This window comes from Cavia porcellus, unplaced genomic scaffold, assembly GCF_034190915.1.
Source record: "Cavia porcellus strain 051 isolate PalLab524CR breed Dunkin Hartley unplaced genomic scaffold, mCavPor4.1 scaffold_28, whole genome shotgun sequence".
Classification (NCBI taxonomy): domain Eukaryota; kingdom Metazoa; phylum Chordata; class Mammalia; order Rodentia; family Caviidae; genus Cavia; species Cavia porcellus.
Window position 1 is genome coordinate 11,566,847 of NW_026947511.1, and position 20,327 is coordinate 11,587,173.

A 20,327-nucleotide genomic window follows, 5' to 3' on the forward strand; every position below is an offset into this window, starting at 1 on the left:
AGATAAAGCACAATGATTGGTAACCTTTGTATTTTCTGTCTGATGAAAATAGATTGTAGACTCATTTAATTTTGCAGGTAGGAGTAACACTGAATGTTAATTTGTCTAGTCATCTCGTTCTGCCTAGAGAGGAGATCTGTTGAGCTCATGCATGGTTATTCATAGAATGTAGGGCTCCAGATACTTTTATTGAATGTTTGAGCAAAGATTAATGATAAAAGGGAGAAGCTAACTTTAAGGGTACATCCACACTCACAATAGTAAAAGGATGGAAAACAACAGGAAAATCATTCCTCCCAAAGTGATTTTACCAACAGATGGCACAAACCCTTTCCAACAAGTGTCTTCACTTACAGTGGTGCTCCAAAATGTCCCCCTTCGTACAGACTTTTGACACTTTTTAAGATGACATTTGTTGTTTTCAATAGAGGATATTATTTATTCAGCAGTATCTGCTTGCCTGTGATGAAATGAAAACTGTTCTAGTTGCTGTGGATACAAAAATAAATAAAGACATGAAAATATGACTGTCATTTTGCCAGCTTGTTTGGTATCTTTTGCCTGTTCTTTTTCTATATGTCTATATTTATATATTTTATGCTTCTAATAATACTTTTGTATCCCACTTTCCTCATTTGATATTATCTTAAGCATTTTTGCATGAAAATAATTTTAATGGCTGCATATTATCTTACTTTATGGATATCTCACAATTTCTTACTCCATTTCTGCATTAAGCAATTAGGTAATTTTGCATTTTAGTAGTACAAACAGTTGTAAATGTTGATATGTCAAATTTTGACTTCATTTCTGAATGCTTTTTTCAAATACATGCAATTGTAACTGGCCAAGCAGTATGAACATTTTCAAACTCTTGATGGATAATGATAAATTGCACTGACTTTCTATGGAAGTGGTCATTTCATTATATTGTCATTAGCATGGAATGTTTTAAGTGCTTAATTAATAGGAAAAAATACTGCATTGGTTCAGTTTACATTTCTTTGAATATTATATGGCAGTGAGTCCATATTCACTTGCGTGTCCATTTATTAAGCCTTTCTTAATATGTAAAGGAGTATAGTTTAAGTTCTTTGCAGTTATGCAGATGATAGATAACATGTAATTTTTTATGAAATATATTTACCAATAAAGTTCCCTTTAGTTCTCTTGTCTTTCACTCCCTTTCTATCCATACAGGTAGCCACTTTTTTTTTTTTTTTATCAGTTGCATGTGTCTTTGTAGATTATTTTGCAGTATTTACAAATGTGTACATAGGCATAAGATATATAGACTTTTAGGGGCTTAAAACATATGTATGCATATATATGCATTTTGGGGGCAAATTTTTGGTTTAAAATATTTTGAACTTATTGTGGAAGTCTTTCTATAGTGCGTACAACTTCATTTTGCAGTGCTGAGCTTGGAACCTAGGTTATCATACTTGCGAGGAAAACATTGTACACTAAGCTATACCATAGCCCTCCTTTTTAAGCATTTCTATTTTATTTAATTATACTTAAATATACATATTTTATGAGGCTGGCTTGCTTGCTTGCTTGCTTGCTTTCCTTCCTTCCTTCTTTCTTTGAGACAGGATCTCTCTGCAGTTCAGGCTGGCCTCAAACTTGCAGCCATCTTCTTGCCTCAGCCTCCTGAGTGCTGGGATTACAGGCATGCACCACAAAGCCTGGCTTTTATGAGATTTTTCTACTTAAGCTTAATGTTTTCTTTATGTATGTATGTTCTCTCTTAAAAGAATGAACTGATATTTGGTATTTCTTATAGACAGAAAATTGTATATGCATGTGTATGTATCCATTTACAAATAATACATTTTATGTATCCATTTACAAATAATGCATTTTAAAAAGATTCTTAAAAGTTAGAGCAAAATATTATATGTTAACAATTGATGATTCCAATTAGGTTAGAGAAAAAAGATCAGACATATCTTGTTTTTCACTTTTTAAAACTTATAAAACTTGTAATTATCAAACATATTTGTTAGTTGGCTTTTTATAGAGTTTTCAACTATGCTTCTACTGCCAAGTATTCATGAGTACCTTTTGAGTCAAAAGCGGAAAAATCAGAACTAATACTGTTATTTATTAGAGTACGCAAACAAACAAACAAACAAATGTATCCCTGTAATTCCAGCTACTCAGGAGGCATGAGGATCACAAATTCAAGGTCAGCCTGGCTAATTTAGTGAAATACTGTCTCAAAAAATAAAAAGAGCTGGAGATATAGCTTAGTGTTAGAACACTTACCTAGCGTGTGTGAATCCTTGGATTCAATCCCAGAACTGAAAAGATAAAATAAGATACAGTAAAAAATTGAACTCATTTTAACAAAAAACTCATACTAGAGTTGGAACTCAGGGCCTCATGCTAGGCATGCTAGGCAGGTACTCTGCCACTGAGCTACAAGCCCAGCCCACAACAAAATTTTGCTTAAGGGAAAAGCTGTCTAATCTTCATCTGTGCCAATTCTGTCACAGTTTTTTTTTTTTAAGCACAAAATGAAATAATTTCTTAGAGACATCATTTTTGTCAAAGCCTCAGAGAATTTAATACTTGCATGATTCTGTCCTTTGAAAAGTTATATCAATGGAGTTCCTTCCAAATAGGAAACATACAAAAATATCCCATTCTGACTATACATCAGCTCAGTGTCTCTTTCTGTAACAGTCACTGTCTCATCATTTAGAGTCCTGTGTTTGAGGTCTGATTTACGTATGGGTATATTGTGTGCTCCTTGCCAGACTTGGAGCTGGTAGCTGTCTCACTCAGCTGTCTCAGATGTCTTTTTGACGATTCTGAGGACTTAATTTAGCACTGCGTATCTAAGTAACTGTCCTCAGTGAACAGGTTAACTGAACTAGTCAGTGACTCATATACTCAAAGAAATCGGCTGTTAGTCTATTGTACTGTTACAGTAAGTCTAGGAAATCCAAATCTGATTCAGGTAGCAATGGAAAATGGTAGATTACCTCTCCTAGGGTTCAACACATAAAGACTGCCTCCCAGCTTATGAATTTTGGGGAAGATAGTAGACACAACCCCAAAACCAAAGTCCTTTTTTAATTTTAATTTTTAGGTTTTTTTTTTTTTTTTTTTTTTTTTTTTTTTTTTTTTTTTTTTTGAGACAGAGTCTTACTATGTAGTTCAAGCTAGCCTTGAACTCAGGCGTCCTCAAACTGTCAGTGATCCTCCTGCCTCAGCCTCTCCCATATACTGGGATTACAGGTATCTACCACCACACCCAACTTTAGCATTTGTTAGAGTTTTAAAAAACAAAAGAAAATTAAAAAATAATTTGAATTGAGTGTTCTTCAGTCCTGAGCCAGAATCTGGCCTCGGGATTTGGATTGTAATCCTGCTTCCATCATTTACATGCTGGATGCTTAACCTATGAGAGGTGTAGAATACCACCTGTTTGTCATGCTGTTGCTAGGACTAAGTATATCTAGCATATCCCAAGAGCTCAGTAAGAGAATCTGGTTAGACCGTTACAGATAGGACACTCTCAAAAACACACTTGAGTGTAGGTATATATGGAAGGTCTTTTGTGGCAGCTGGAGACTTGAGAAAGAAGTAAACCATGCCAGGTAGGGTGTTGCATTCCTGTAATCCCAACTACCTGGTAAGATGAGACAAGAGGATTTCAAGTTTGAGGCCAGCCTAGGCCACTTAATGCGACCCTGTCCGAAGGCAGAGGGGTGGGCTGATTTGATCTCCCCTAAAAGTCAAGCCATTGGATAGAATGAATAGGTTCCGCCCAAGCTGCTGATAGGGCAGGTAGCAGAGTAGCAGCTGAAAAGCATTGGAAGTAGGCAAACTCTGGTTTGAATGACATTGTAGGGGTTTGAAAACACATGTACTTAGTGGCTAGCACTTATCCCTGTCAGTGTTAACCATCCTAACAGACCTACAGAGAGCATTTAATTGGGGCTGTTTGTCTAATAAACACTTGCATCTTCTTTATTGGACCGTAAGTTCAGTGCTACCTTGGTACTTGTCCTTAATTGCTTGGTACTTGTCCTTAGTTTTTCCTGGCAGGCCTAGTGGGTACAACACCGATTAGTGCAACATGAGACAACTGACACCAACATATTGTAGCTGCACCTCAAATATCAAGCAAGTGACCAGAACCAGGACAAAAGTTTTTGCATCAAAATGTGTGGAGTACCAAATTCAATGAGTTTCAGATCAGTTGAGTACCAAGGTATAACTTTATGCTCTAAATCACTTGAAAAGAAAAGGATCCACTTGGAATATAATGATAAGGCACTCAGTAATGAAAATATATATGTACAAAGGGTAGTACTTCCCAACAAATAAAATAGCTTGTTAATATTAAGAAAAGTAAAGGTTAAATAAAGAGCCTAAGGTACAAAAAGGGAGTCTATGTATGTTCTTTATAAAATACAGAGTGGACTTAGGAACACTTTCTGAGTTAGGTCGGCGTTAACAGGAACTTCACTGTTAACAGTCTAGAGTGACACCTGAGGAAGTAGTGCCTACTCCAGCCAGGTGGGACAATAGCTTTCTGAATAGTGTTGAAATCTGAGAAAACCTTTGACTTCAGTGATCTTTTTAATATCCTTTTCCTTGATGCTCTTTAATATTTCATAGCTTCTTAGTAAAAGAAACCACATGATAGCTGCATTTGTGTGTATTGTACAAAATCATTGTTAAAAAAAGATTATGTTTGTCAATATTTAGAGGGAAAAGCCATTTTATATTTCAATTAGAATTGAGTGACCTACTCCATTTTCCTCTTTGTCCTATGAGAAACTTAGAAATTATTTAATTTTCTTTTTTCAGTACTGGAGGTTGAACGCATACCTTTGCACTGAGCCACACTACTTCTGCCCTTTTTTAAATTTTAATTTTGAGATAGGGCCTTGCTAAGCCAAAAAGTTGTATGGCTTGGGTTCACATTTGTGATTCTCCTTCGTCAGCCTCCCAGAGTGCTGAGATTACAGGCATATAATACCACACCTGACTTAGAAATAATTTTAATTTTATTTGAAAAATTAATTTATTTCATTTTATGACTTGATTATTTTAAATTTCTTGAAGTGTTAAAGGTGCTGTACTGTTCTGTTGTCTTAAGCATTTCTTGAAGATGAAAATCGTTATTCAGTTAAAATTCAGTAACAGACAGCTAAGTGATGGTGTCATAGCTTTAGAAGGACCATTGATTTGGCTCTGTCTTAGAAAATCACATCATTTTTGATTGTCGGCAAAAGGGTTAGACATTTTGGAAGAAACTAGGCCAAAGAATCCTGGTAATCCTCAGGTAAACACTTAAGGTATGTTGTCACATTGTGGCTGGTCAATAATGTGAAAACTTCTTCTGTAACTGATGTACTTTTAAGCAATGTGCACTTGGAAATGATCATTGAGGAGTGCAGTATTTAGTATAGAAATGGACTGTAATGCTTCATTGATTAAGGAAAATAATGAGAGTCAAATGAGGAAATTGCAAAGGACATTGGGGAAGGAAAATGCCTTTGTCACTGAGTGGCAGTGTAAGCAGGATTAGTCATTTCCTCCTTTACGCCCTCTTCCACTAAGTTCTGCTTTGCTCAAAACACTAATTGCATGGTATCATAATTATTTGTTTATGGTCTGCCTCTCCATTAAGTGTAGTTCCTTGTTCTTCTTTGCGCCTACCGTATCAAGTACAGTGCTAGCAGTGTTTTCACATACATGATTCATATTTCTGAAATAGTGAATTAGAAGGCACCTTTTAGGTCATTAAGTATTTCAAAGGATTAGAAAATATTTTGAACAGTCAGAGGGAATTGGGAAACTTCTCACCCTACAGTGTAGTACATGCTCATTTTGATAAAATTAGCAAATAAATAGGTTAAATGAAAAATTAGAAACACATGTATATAGAATAATTCAGAAAAGTGATCATGTTTCTATGACTAAGAAGTTCCAAAGAGCAGTGAGGTTTGGCACCTCCCTGAATGGGGTAAATAGTGCCGAGTGCCCTCCACATGCTTTCCCCTCTGCCTTCCAGTCCTGTAGCTGGGTGTAACCATCTACTCACATTGAAGACTACAGTATTCTTGGCTACGTACTGTGTTAAGAACACAGTGGGAAACAAAACAAAGACCGTTTTCTCAGGGGTGGTATTTATACCCTGGAAGTATTAGTATCAAACTCAAATTGTAAAATTTGCAGTGAACTTTCTCTGCTGCTTTCCTTTTTTCTTGAGGATAAGGTGACACATAGTAAGACATCAATAGCACATGATTTGATCACTTGTGTTGAAGATTCTCAATGGGACATTATGACCAAACTGAATGGTAGGATGAGATCTGTAATGGTGTGTTACATTGGTTTGACCAGGGCTTCAGAGCATGACAGACATCATACGGATGTGTCAATGGTTAATAATAGACATTACCCAGTGAAATTCTGGCTGGTACCAAGGAAATGCTTTGTGGAACAGCTGTGCTTGCCCCTGGCTGATGTCCCAAATGGCCTTACTGGTGAGTCTGAGTAAATATTAAAAAGCAACAGTTTCTGCTGCTTCTTTGTGGTGTGCTCTGGAGCCATCATTCTTGTTCAAATCCTCATCGGTAAAGTGATGGGCCCAAGTAGCTCTGAAGATGGAATAACATCTGTGAAGTGCCCATTGTAGGACTAAGGACAGAGTATGCCCTCACTATATAACTGTTCTTCTCTTTTAAAAGAAGGATTTTCTAGTTGGGCATGGTGGTACACACCTGCAATCCCAGCACTCAGGAAGCTGAGGCAGGAGGACTGCCACAAATTTGAAGCCAGCTTGGGCTATATAATGAGTTCAGGGTCACAAGGAACTGTATAGTGAGGTCCTGTCTCAAGAAACTAAACAAAACCCAAGAAGGATTTTCTTATTCTGCACCATTTTGAAACATAGACTTATCATCCTTCTTGAGTTACAGTGGTACGTATATAATGGTATGTCACTGAATCCATGTTTCCTTTCAGATCCTATAGATTGCATCTTTCTTGGTTCCCAGATAAGTATTGTCTATTTGCTGTATTCCCATATGGCTTGAGATGAATCTTTAAACAAAATACTAATAATTATTTATTATTTTTATTTTATTGAGCACTTAATGCCAGGGAACTAAGCTGTGTTCACATATGTTGTGTCATGTAATTCTAACAATAAAGGCACTGAAACACAGAGAGAGGTGTTTTGCTCAAGGTCATAAAGCTGTCATAGGACAAACTGAAATCCAAGTATGACCAGCTCCCAAGCCTAGGTTCTTAGCACACCTCTTGGCATTCAGCATGTATGAAATAACTGAGAAGAATGGCCCTCCAGAGTGACAAACCCAAGTATTTCTTGGATGCTTTTATTCTGGATTGTTACAGTATGCTTAAATATATAGTACACTTTAAAAGAGTCAGTTGTTACTGTTACGTTTCAAGATAGCACAGCTCACCAAGAGCTCTGCCCTTAATTTATGTTTCAGTTGGCTGGCCTTTTCCATAATCTGGCCTCTAGTTTTTAGTAGACAAGTCTGGGGAGAGGTGGTATATTAATTGGCTATGAGCCTAAGACTCTAGAACTAGGCAGCTTGGAGTTGAATTCCTGCTCTGCTAGTTACAACTGGGCAACTAGGGCAAGTTCCATTTTCTCTCTCAATTTCTCGTCTGTAAAGCAGGGGTAATAAATAATGATTATTGTGAGAGTTGAAAAAGTACTATTACATGGGACAGTCACACGTGTATCTGCTGTGGTTCACAGCCACCTAGTAGCAAGGTATACAAATTATGACCTATCTTGAATGGGTTAAAAGTTCTCAGCAGTGGTTAGTCTAAAGATGAGCACAGGTGTTAAGAACATGTTGATGTGAGGCACTGGCCCAGTTTCAGGTCCTGATCATGGAAAACCTTCTAGGGGTTGTCAAGCTCCAGTGAGTTAGCCCAGAGGAAAAGAGATAAAATGGGCCTTTTATGAGAAAGGGTGTAGCCACAAAATGCCTGCAGGGTTTTCTCAAGTGATGGAGCATGAAGCATGGGGAAATAAATGTTAAAGCAGAAGTTAAGCATGTTCTGGAAGTCTTATTTGAGCCTGCCAAGTTCCTGGCACAGAGAACCACAGATGAATTCGTGCTGTGCTGACTTGTGGAAAGATAATTCCACAGGGCCATGGAAGACACCAAGGTTTTTGAGAAGACTCTTTTGAGAGACCCAATAGGATGTGGAGTGTCAGGACAAGGGACAGGGTGGGCCAAAACAGGCCTCCATCAGGGGTATGGCTTTAAATTCTAGGGCATGGGAAGTAAAACCTAAGAAAGATATGGCTTGTTGTGCATGAGCTAGGTGGACTACAGTATAGATGTATAGTGCACAGAAGAATCTGCTGAGATAGTAGCAAGAAAACCAGCTTTGGTGACACATGCCTGTGATCCTAGCACTCTGGGAAATTGAGGCAGGGTGATCACAAGTTGGACCCCAGATCAGGCAATTTAGTGACTTAGAGACCCTTCTACTAAATAAATAAATACAAAATAAGGCTGGGGCCAGAGAAGTAGCCCAGTGTAAAGGACCTAGTTTCCATTCTGAGCTCCCTTCCCCTCCCCTCAAAAGTAGCAAGACTCTGTGTGTCCACTGTAGGAACACTGTGTCTATGTGTCCATGTTGTGAGTGCAGATCCAGGGACCTGTGCAGGGGAAGACCTGCTCTTCATTTTCATGTTATTACAAAATCCTCCTTTCTTACAACACATGATAAAAATACGTTCTTGTCAGTTTTCTTTTGATTAACCTTGTGTCTGGGCTTGAGTTTTCTTTTTGTCTTTTTTTTTCTCCTGAGTGTTTTTCACTGGTGACTAAATTATAGATATGGAAATGCTAGAAAATGATTCAGATGAAAAGGTGTTCTCATCCTTAAGTACGTGCATGTATAAACAAGTATAAACAAGAAAAATGAATAGCAGTGAACTTTGATTGCTCAGGATAAAGTGTACTGCTTTGTTAGGACCACTTTATATTCTAAAAAAGATCTTGGCTTATGTGGGTTATAGCCAGTGTATCTGATAGCAGAATAATGGTGCCAAAGAATGACCATGTTCTCATTACTGGAACCTGTGAATATGTGACCTTACGTAGCAAAGGAAAACAAAGATATGACTAAGGAGCTTGAAAGTAGTGAAAGTATTTTGAACTATCTGCAAAGATACCTGAGAAAGAACTGTTTCCCAGTAATCAGTAAGATGACTGACAATGCGTCACACTTTTGTAAGTTATGTTCATGGCTTCTCGTATCTGCTCAGTTGTGGTCATGTGACACATTGCCTCTGAAACTCTGCAGTATCCTCCTAAGAGTATGAGAATAAAAAGACATATGATATTATCATGCAAATGATTTTGGCCTGATGAACTACCTAAAAGTGTTTTGGAACTCTAGCGCTTCCCAGACTGCACTGTCAGAACCACCAAGTTAGAACATAATCACAGAACCAGACACATATATAATGACATCAGTGTCATTCCCTGAAATGGAAATATTCAGGATTTTTCTATCTTCTTGAGTCAGCACTGATAGTTTATATTTACTTAGGAAGCTATTCATTTTTCTGAATTCTCTAATTTATTAAAAGTACAGGTTCTCAAAGTAATTACTAATGAGCTTCTGGAATTCAGCAGAGTCCATTGTGATTTCATCTTTTTCATTTCTAATTGTATTTGTTTAGTCTTTTCTTTCCTTTTTGGGGAGCAGATTGAATAAGGATTTATCTATTTTGTTAATCTTTCAAAGAACCAGCTCTTTGTTAATTGATTCTTTATATTTTTGGGGAGGTTCTCAATTTTATTATACCTTCCTTGTACTACTAACATTGTCACTTGATTCTAATAACCTATCTCATTTCTTCTTTGACCCACTGATTATTTAAGAGAATATTGTTTAGTTTCCATCCTTTTATGTACTTTCTGTGACTTCTTTTGCCATTGATTTCTAGTTTCATTGCCCTGTGATGTGATATGCATGGGATAATTTTGATTCTTTTGCATTTACTTAAATTTGCTTATGGGTGAGCATGATCTACTTTGAAAAAAGTACTATGTGCTCCTGAGAAAAATGTGTATTCTGTGGTTCTTGGGTAAAACATTCTGTGGACCTCTATCAAATGCATTTGTTTGAAATTTGATTCAACTCTGATTTTATATGTGTGTTTGTGGGGGGGGTCTAATTGATCTATTTGTGATAGTGAGGTATTGGGATCTCTCATAATTGTGTTTGTATTTATCTAATTTTTTAAAATGTTGAGTGTAGTGGCTTGTTTTATGAAGTTGGGCATGCTGGTGTTTGCTGCATACATGTTTATAATTGTTATCTGTTCTCATTGAATTATTGCTGTAAGCAATCTTTCTTTGCCTCTTCTGATGAGTTTTGGCTTGGAATCTACTTTGTCTGAAAATAGAATAGCTACTTCTGCTTTTTTCTGGGTTCTTGTTGCATGAAAACCGTTTTTTATCCTTTGATTTTTAGTTTTTAAATTTCTTTTTTCATTAAATGTGTTTCTTTTTATATTGCATGTCATTTGGTTTTGTTCTGGATCCATTCTGCCAGTCTGTCTGATTGTAGAATCGATATCATTTACATTGAGTATTATTACTGTAAGGTATCCCTGTCACTGCTTTATTTTTGTGTTGCTGATTTTTTTATCTTTCTTTTTTCTCCATTCAGGTGCATTCATTCTTAGATTTTTTGGCATTGTTAATTTTATTATCTCTTTCTAGGACATTGTTGAGAATATTTTGGATTGCTAGTTTGCTGGTTGTGAATTTCTTGAAGTGTTCTTTGTCATGGAAGTACTTTACTTTTCCACAATTTTGAAGGAGAATTTTGCAGAATATATAGGTGTAGGTTGGAAGTTGTTATCTTTTACAGTTTGAAATACCTTAAGGTTGGTTTCATGGCTTTAAGGTTTGTGTTGAGAAGTTGGTGTAATTCTGAGAGGCTTTTGTATTTGTTTTGCTGCATTTCTCTTAACAGTTCTTAAGAGTGTCTTTATGTTAGACTTTTTGATATTTTGAGTATAATGTGGGTTTAATGTGACACAGGAAGATTTTCTATTGATTGTGGTTATTTGGTTTCTATATGTCTCATTTATCTTTAGGTTTAATTCTTTCTCAATAATTGGGAAGCTTTCTACTATTATTTCTGTAGTTTTTTTTATGCCTTTTGTACTGCCTTCTTATTTTTCATTTATTCCAATTACAATAGTTATCTGCAAACCTGCAATTCAGAGTTTGTGACTTTAGTTGTTTGTGGATTTTTCCATATAATGTAACTAATAATTTTTGCGGAAACTCTCACAATTTCACTGAAACTGCAGATACTCTCTACAGTTGTTTTTATTTATTTATTTATTTGTTGGGAGATTTGCAGGTAGCCAATCTGTGAGCATTTTTCTTATTCTCCTGTTTTTAACATATCTGAGTAATTGGTCTTAAAAACATTCTTCTCTTCTGATTGTGATGATTTGACCTCACATTGGTTGTTTCTGTTGCCATACTTTGAAAATAATTTTTAATGTCCTAGATTTTGATTTGGAACCTTTTCATGAGCTCTAATTTTTAGGTAAAGCAATATTCATGTTTTGTATTACTTTTTTAGGTGAGCTAATATTTTATTAGTATCTTCTGTAAACTCCAATTGTTTTGTTTAATGTTTCTGTTATTAATTGTTTAGTTATATCTTCTGTGATGCCACTGAGCACTTCATTGATTTACTTTTTAATCTACTATTATCCTTTTAAATTACTTCAGGTGTATAACTTTTGCTTTCTTCCTTCTTGATTACCCCCCATGATCAACTTTGGGGGATTTGGGAGATTGGCAAGACACTTTGTTGCCTTTTCTTCTCAAATTTATATTATTTTTGGTTTATTTGTTAATTTTGTTTTATGCATGCTTATAATAGAAAAACTTCAGTGCTGTTATCGAAATCTCTTTAGTTGGTCTACTTTTCAGTGGTGTATTCTTGGTATGGCTGACAATAGTGCAAAGATCTGACTACCTACGTTAATTTGAGTGGGGAGGTTGCAGTGCAGTTGGCCCAGTCCAATTCTCTGGGAATGGACTGTGGTATTATTAATGTCACAGAGATAGTTATAGTGTTGATATGCAAAGAAAACTCATCAATAACACATAATGGCATAATGATAGTTATGCAACCCTGGTGATATCAAGCAAAGCAGAAACAGTATCACCTACGACATAAGATTCAGTAAAGTGCCATCTTTAACCATAGAAAAAAATTATGTATTTATAGTATAAACAGTAAGTTTATACTATAAACTTATGTATAAAATTATGTATTTATAGTATAAACAGTAAGTTTATAGTATAAACCCAGACATTGATATATAGCAAGTATAAACTAAATGTAACAACTGTGCTTCCACTAATTATAGAAGAAACTCAACAATAATAACATACAGTTAGCTGCTTAATGGTTGAACTATTAGGGATAGAAGATTTTAAAAAAGGGAAGAAAGAAGAAAAATGACATGGAGAATAAAAATAAGAAAATTAGAAGGAAAAATAAAAAAAGAACAAAAAGAAAGAATTAATAAAAAATTAAACAAGAAAGGATAAAGGAAAATTCTCCAGACTTCAATAAACCAGTAAAGAGGAAAAAAAAAAAAGCCCAAAAACAGAAAAGAAAATTTCTGGGCTGGAGGTTTAGCTCAGCGACATAAGGGCCTGCCTTGCAAGCAGGCAGTCGTGAGTTCGATCCCCGGTACCGATAAAAAGCAAAAAGACAAAAAAAAAAAAAGAAAAGAAAATTTCTTTGTACTTTTGAATTGGTAGTTTTCTTTTTGGCTGCAGTTAAGTCCAGTAATTAATGGTTTTCTCTACCTAGTATTAGACTGGGTTTGCGAGGTGCCCTCCCTGTCCATTCCAGAGGCCCCGTTTTTTTTTTTTTTTTTTTTTTTTTTTTTTTTACTGCAGTCTATAGCATCATTCAAACCAAATCAAGTCCCTACTCATGCAGAGAGGTAAGGAAGGCAATCATACCCCAAATCCACTCAGGATATAGATAGCAGTGTGAGGGCTGAAGTATTATATTTATTGTCAAACTCAATGCAACTCAAGCTGTGCATGATTTCCCACCGTGGGAGACAGGGTTTGTGTCCTTATGGCCTGGGCTCAGACCCCTGGGAGCTCTTTGGAGCTTGCTCCCTGTCCACGGCTGTCTGCAGTCCCTGACTGTCACTCTGTCACTGTGGAAGGGTAACATTGGGTAACTTGACATGAAGGTGTCCCCTCGTTCTTCTGAGTCCCAAATTCAAGCAATCTACTCTTCCCAGAATGGTGCCCAACCAAGCAATCTCTAGCAATATAGCAGGCGCTTACCCTGGAATCCCTATCTGACTGTGGCCTGCTGTGCAGAGAGAGTGGTCTGGGAGTAAATCTCCACACCACCATGCAGATCACAGTGAATTGAGGGGAGGCGTAACAGTAGACAATCACCAGAAAACTATGCATTTTGCTTAGACTGCATCTTTCATAAATACCTACAGCAAAACACAGTGGTGCATAGGAGGAGGCCTAGTTGAGTGAATTGCATTTTTAGCATTTGTAGATAAATTGAATAAAATATCTTTTGTTTGGTGCTCAAAGGAAGCTTTTTGATGACTTGTTTGGGTCTTTTGAACTTAAGAATATGCTTATTTCCATTCCTTGGGTAAGAGGAAAGTGGAAATGAGATTTGAGACTCAGTCTTGACATGTAGTTATTAGTCATGGGTTTAAAAAAAAATATGTGAGGCATAATGTTTCCTCTGGGATCACTTTGTAAACCAACTGCAGTTCCTGGTGGCATTTTGTCATTGAAGCGGTGCGCAGATATAATCCTATTACTCTGGGAGGCTGAGACAGGAGAATTGGAAACTTGAGCCCAGACTGAATGATTTAGGGATTTAGTGAGACCTTGTATTTAAAAAAAAAAGGGAGGGGGCTAGTGCTGTGGCTGTAACTCAGGGTGAAGGCCCAGGGTTCAATCCCCGGTACTGCCAACACACAAACAAACCCCAGTTCAGTTTCTGTTGTGAAACAAGATTAAGGACTATTTGTAGTAAAGTGCCTTATACTTTAACAAAGAGTACACAGATATGTCAAAACTGGGTTTAAGAGGCATGACTTTAAGCTTAATACAAAGTTTAATCCTGATTTTATTAATTGACAAAAATATGTTTAATGTAATTTTAGAGTTATCATCATTTTTAAATCAATTTTTGTAATACTTTTCTGGTGACTGATGATCTGGGAGGTATTTTGTATACAAATGACTTTGAGCTGTTATTTTTGCTTCTGGGCGGAAGAAGCCAGTGTCAGTTATACATTATAGATTTGTACCTACCTGAACTGGTTGTGAAGAATATTTCTGGTTTGGGATGGGATTGGAGAAAGAGCAGAGAAAATAATTTTGGAGGCTGGAGGATTTATGTGGGAAAGGGATACTTGTTTGGGAGCCACTCTTTGTGTGGTCACAGGACTGAACCAGTGTCAGTGATCTTTGTCGACTGGAGCTGAGAGTGGAGTTTTACTCACTTCAGTTTTTCTAAAGACCTGACAACCATTTGTGGTTGTCAGTTTCTGTTATATTTTGTGTGCACTGTGTAACCAAGAAGCAGAGTATTTCTCAATTGAAACCTCATTATGACAGAGACAGAGGAACAGTCACTCAAAAATATGTGTGACTAAGAGCCTGTGGTTCTTAACACCCTGCTTGAAGGAGCTCAGTGTTCTTAGCAAATAGCATTATAATGGTAGCATTTGCTACCACTTGTGGTCATAAAGTAGAAGTTAGTAAATGCCCTGTTTTGGTTTGGATATATTTCATATTACTGCTGGGGAGCTCCCTGGACCAGCTATCTTGGAGGTTTGCTAGAAGTTGCAGTTGGGAGAAGTGTGGCTGGCTATGGTGCCGTCCCTCTCCTTCTCAAATGTACCCATATCTCCTGGGCTACTTTGAGCTACAAAGATTAAGGTTAGTATTGCCTGTTGTTAGGAGGAAGTCTTCTTGAAGAGCCATGTGGTGTTGGGAACATAGGCTGGAATAATTTTCTCATAGTTCAATGCCTAGATTACAAAACATTTGCATTTCTATTTGAGAGTTCTTGGATTATATGAGTCCCTAAATGTAAATGGTATCAAAGTACAAAAGCTCAGCTACATAATGCAACACCCAAAGCAATGTTTGCTTTTCCTAGCCATGTCTATATGATTCACAGCTGGGTTTTCCAGAGCTGGTTTAGGAGTCATTGCTGGACAAGAGCCAGCCTCATAGCCCGGTAAGCCCAGCTCATCACTTTATGTTCAGAGGTCTCCCAGAGGATTTTGGAAACTGTATATATGGGAACATAGAAAAGATTAGAAACTCTCTGGAAAGAAACTGGCTGCTTTCTACAAGTTTTCTCCCTCTTGCTCTCATTTCTTATTGTTTTCCTAGCCACTGTCATAGCAGCTGTTGCAAGTATTTATTGCTTCTTATGCTCTTGTTGCTCTCCCCTAACTCAGTTCTTAGCAGATGCTTTTAGACATGAAGTCATACAGGCAGAGCTCCCCCGCCCCCTAGCAGAGACTGTCTTCTTTCTCCTTAAGTAGTGAAAGAGTATCTGCTTTTGCCAAACTGGTCCTGTCCTGACTTTATTGTATGTGGGCATGTTTTATTTGCTATTAACTCACTACTTCTTGCACCTTGTACCCACTCTCAGGCATCCAAGTATTCTCCTGTTATACTTGGCTACTTTGTGATATGCTTCTTAACCGAGCTGCCCACCCATGCCTCTGATTAATTTCTTTTCTGTTTAAACACATCTGTCTCATGGACCACTCTCTCAAAGCCCTACTGCAAATACTGTGAATTAAACCTTGTCTATTCACAAAAATTTATTAACTCACCTGTTGTGCATTGGAGTTTGGGGTGCAGATGTCCAGATGAATCAGGCTTTTGGGTCCGTTGGTGTAGAGTGGGAGAGAGACATAGAGACAAAATAGCACCAGAGGTTTATAACAGAACATAAAAGCAGGGTAAAACTGAAGAGGGAGCAATTTTGCCTTGAAAAATGTTACAGGTATGAGTCTATAGTCTTTCACACATGAAGAGAAAGTCATGGCAGACATTAGCTAAAAATGTGATATGTAGATTTCTTTTTTTCTGATGACATTTCATGGTGACCTATGTAAAAGCAGAGAAGACTTTTGTAATCCAAGGATCCCTATTGGTGGCATTTGCATAATTGTGGCTGCTGGTTGAAAAGAAATTTAGGGGGGCCTAGGTATGTCTTTAAGGTGAATCACAAGAGTTAATTGTCAATTATGCATACCTTTTATGCTAAGCTTTGACTTAAGAAAATAGTAGTCTTTGGTAAAATTCTTTGGCAACATTTTGGTTATATCCTTAAAAATACTCCGTAGTTTAGAAGTTTGGATACCTCTGCTGTCGAAGGCCTCAGATAATCAAAGGATAGGACTTACCAAGAACCTTCCTCCCAGTTTTAATCTGATTGTGCTTTATCTTTACTTTTTAGTTTCAGTCACTTATAGTACTTGTCACAGTTTGTAATTGTGTGTGTGTGAATCTTTCTCCCAGGAGCCTCTGTTTTCTTGTTCACTGTTTTGTCCACCTTGCTGGGCCTGGCATATAATAAAGAAGGAATAAATAGAACCTGAAAAATCAATTGATCTGTCAACTGTGTTTTGCACATAGCAGCTGGAAAGTAGATAATTGCCTTTTAATTTGGCTGGTGAAAAAGAGCAAAAGAAAATCCTCCTTTACCAAAGTTCTTTCAGCACTGTGTACCCAAAGCATCTTGTCAGTGTGTGATGTGCTTTGATGGAACACTCTAGATGCTAATCACAGGAGAAGTTTAATCTGTGCATATGATAAAAATTTACAGTATTGCAAAAAGACGTAAAAACAAGTGAAATCTGAACCAGCTTGTAGATTAGTTAATAGTATTGTACAATGTCAAGTTCTTGCTTTCGTTAATTATGTAAGTAGGATAAGGAGGAAGCTAATTAAAGGATACACATGAGCTCTCTGACTTTGTAACTTCTCTGAGTTTAGAATTATTTCAAAATCTAAAGTTTAAAAAAAGCACATATAAGAAGATTGACTACAAAGTAGAGAACTTTTGGACATCAAGTATTCTCTGTCAGTTGTGGTAGGAATTACATGTTTGTGAAAAGTCACAGAACTGTATACTAAAAAAGAAAGAGTTGCTGCTTGCGTATTATTGCTCAGTAAATTAGACTCTAAAATATTACTACTATGACAACAAAATTAATGATATGTATTGGCTAAAATAACTGATTCAGGGTGTCTTCCACCTGTCTATGGTTTGATAAGGACCTGTTAATTCACTGGTAATATGGGATGCCTCACTTCAATACAGTGGTGCAGGCCCTGCCTTACTTTGACTTGTAAGGCATGCAGATACTAGTATTATAGGAGCTGGGGGCTCTGTTCATCTTTGCCAGATAATCAACTGGAGACCTAATGGATGTGTAGCCTTTAATAATGAACATTTTGGTCAAATCTTGCTTTATCTCTTCTGGTTCCTTTGCTACTGAGTCCTCAGTAGAGTAGAGTTGAAATTTCAGTTTTCAGTCTCAGTCATAACAGCTGTGATATAACACCCCCAGACCCTCAATAGATTATAAAATGTTTTTTTAAAAAGCCAGTCTTCCTCCAGTAGATGACTTCTTGTTTTTTTAAAGTTGAGGTTACTAGATTAGTTTTGGTTTAATGTTGTTCAGTAGTCAACTTAGTTGAGTAAACATGTACCAATTATTAACCATATGTCATGCCTATTATGAGGCATTGCATTTACACAGAGAAATGAGCCTTAAGCATTGTTTCCAAGGCATTCAACTTCCAACCAGGTGCGCCAGGCCATGAGAAGCTTAAATTCAGCACAAGGAAGAACACCAAGAGGAAGTCATTACTTAGGAAAGGATGCTTGGGTTGCATGTTGATTGGTAAGTAGGTTTCTGTCTGTTGTGAAAGAGAGCGCTCCAGCTTCTTCAGGCAGAGGGAACTAAGTGTTATTTGAAAGAAGGTTCTTGAAGTTGGGGAGCTGTGACACAAAAGGAATGGCAAAGAGCTTTTTTCTTCCCTCTCTTGACTAAATAAGCATTAAGAGCTAGATACATAGCAGTGACGGTGAACCTATGGCAAGAGTCCCACAGAAGGCTGTTTGTATCATTGAAAGCTTTAAGAGGTTTGCTATCACTGATACATAGTAAAACTTCAGACAATCTGTTCCTTTTTTTTTTTTTGTCGTTTTCTTTTTTATCGGTACCGGGGATCGAACTCACGACTGCCCGCTTACAAGGCAGGCACTTATGCCACTGAGCTAAATCCCCAGTCCTCAATCTGGAAAGATTTAAAAGTATACAGAACTTATTATCCCTGTTTCTCCTCTTGTTCATTTCTGTTGCTCCTGTTACTAATTACCACATGATGTGCTTTGGCTGAAATAACTGAAGAGTGAATGGTGTACAGCAACTCAAGTATATAGTCTTATGTTTCTGTAGCTCAGAAGCTAAACATGGTTCACACTATATTAAAGTCAGGGTGCTACAGGCTTTAGGAAAAAAGCTGTATGTTGACTTGCTTTTTCTGTTTTCTTGAGACTGCTGAGATTGTCTCAGCCTCCTTGTCATTTTTTAAAAAATTAGAATTGTTTGTATTCCATATAGTTATTTTTTTAAAATTTGTGCATATTTTTATTAGTATTTATTTACAGTACATAATGATAACATTCATCATATGGAAGTTGATACACATACATAACATATCTTAACTCTTTTTTTTTAGATATTAGGAATTGAACTCAGGTATTTGTGCTTGCCAGGCGAGCACTTAAAGATGCCATTGAGCTATATCCCTAGCCTTACTTTTTTTTTTTTTTTTTCATCTCACTTCTTTCCCTCTATCTCTTGACCCCTCTTGCTTTTGAAAAAACTTGGTCTCTCTCATCTTTTTTTTAAACCATCCTTCTGTAGTCAAGTCAAGGAAAGGATTTTTGATTTTTAAGGACTTTTGCAATTAGATTGCCCCCACCTAGATGTGGGATACTCTCCTATGTCAAAATCTTCAATTTATCACAAATCCAAAGTGATTTTTGCTTGTTAGGTTATGAATTCAGTTTTTAGAGTTAAAACACGGACATAAGAAGCTGCATTCTTATATTGTTATTCCCTGATTTTTCTCTGGCAGTTAACCTAGAACATAGTTTTTTTTTTTTTTTTTTTTTTTAAATTTTGAAAAAAAGCTTAAATCTATACAGCATTTGATCATATTAGATGAAGTTTTCTACCTTAAATATTGGGGGAAAGGTTCTGAGGATTGAACTCAAAAGCCTCGTGTATGGTAGGCAAGCACTTTACCATGAGCCACACCCCTCTACTCCTACCCTGATACGCTTTCATTTTAACTGCTGTAATAGTACTGTAGTAGTGAATTGTTGGGGCCGTTGAAACTAAAAATTGAACAGATGTGTAAGGCTGCATCTTGGCCAGGGCATGGCCCAGCCAATCCGAGAACAAAGAGATGCCTTAAAGAGCAAGTAGAAGGTCACATCTAAAGACACCTGGCCCCAACTCCAGTTAATAAATAAAGACTGTAGCTATAAGCATTTCACTCCTGCAATGAAATGCAATATGGAGATCTTCTCCTAAGATACTTCTTCAAAATTAGCGTAAGGTAATTCTCCTAAATTAAACATAATTTGTTACTTGGCAAAGTTCTTAAACCATTCCCAAGGTCTGTTCAGTTTCTTGTGTTGCTTGAAAAAAAAATAATAAGGGCTTCCCAAGACATTTTCTGTCTTAGCCCTCAAAGTCTTAAACTCTGCAAAAGGGTTTTGATCTCCGGGAGCCCTAAAATCGTATCACTTACCTCGTTTATTAGAGCCTTCGCCAAATACTCGTTTGGGAGGTTGGGGATCTAGGCCAGGTCCCTGGCAGTGAATATTACTATTTTCAGTATAAACAGTATGGGAGTGATCACTGGACATATGACCATCTCTCAAGTATCCATGGAAAACTGGTTTCATGATCGCCTATGGATACCAAAATTTGAGGATGCTTAGTTCCCTTGTATAGAATGTAGTAAATTGTATACATCATACGCATGCCCTCTTATATACTCTAAGTCATTCATAGATTGTTTGTGATACCTTGTAAATGCTGTGTAAAAGGTTGTTATATCGTATTGCTTGGTGGAGGGAACTGCATGTATTGATGGCTTCTTGTTTGCATACACTATGCTAGAGGAATG

The 20,327-nt window shown here is 36.9% G+C and overlaps 1 protein-coding gene across 5 annotated transcripts in view; it reads left to right on the forward strand.

The window, feature by feature from the left end:
- Positions 1–20,327, forward strand: part of Sgms1 (sphingomyelin synthase 1) — a 279,814-nt gene that overhangs the window by 84,481 nt on the left and 175,006 nt on the right. Inside the window, exon 1 of one of the 5 annotated variants that reach the window (XM_063239510.1) lies at positions 14,769–15,026. The exons of the other annotated variants lie outside the window; for them this stretch is intronic. The gene's annotated coding sequence lies outside the window, so the exon portion shown is untranslated. Of the gene's footprint in view, positions 1–14,768; positions 15,027–20,327 lie in introns of those variants that run through there. 5 annotated transcript variants of the gene reach the window in all.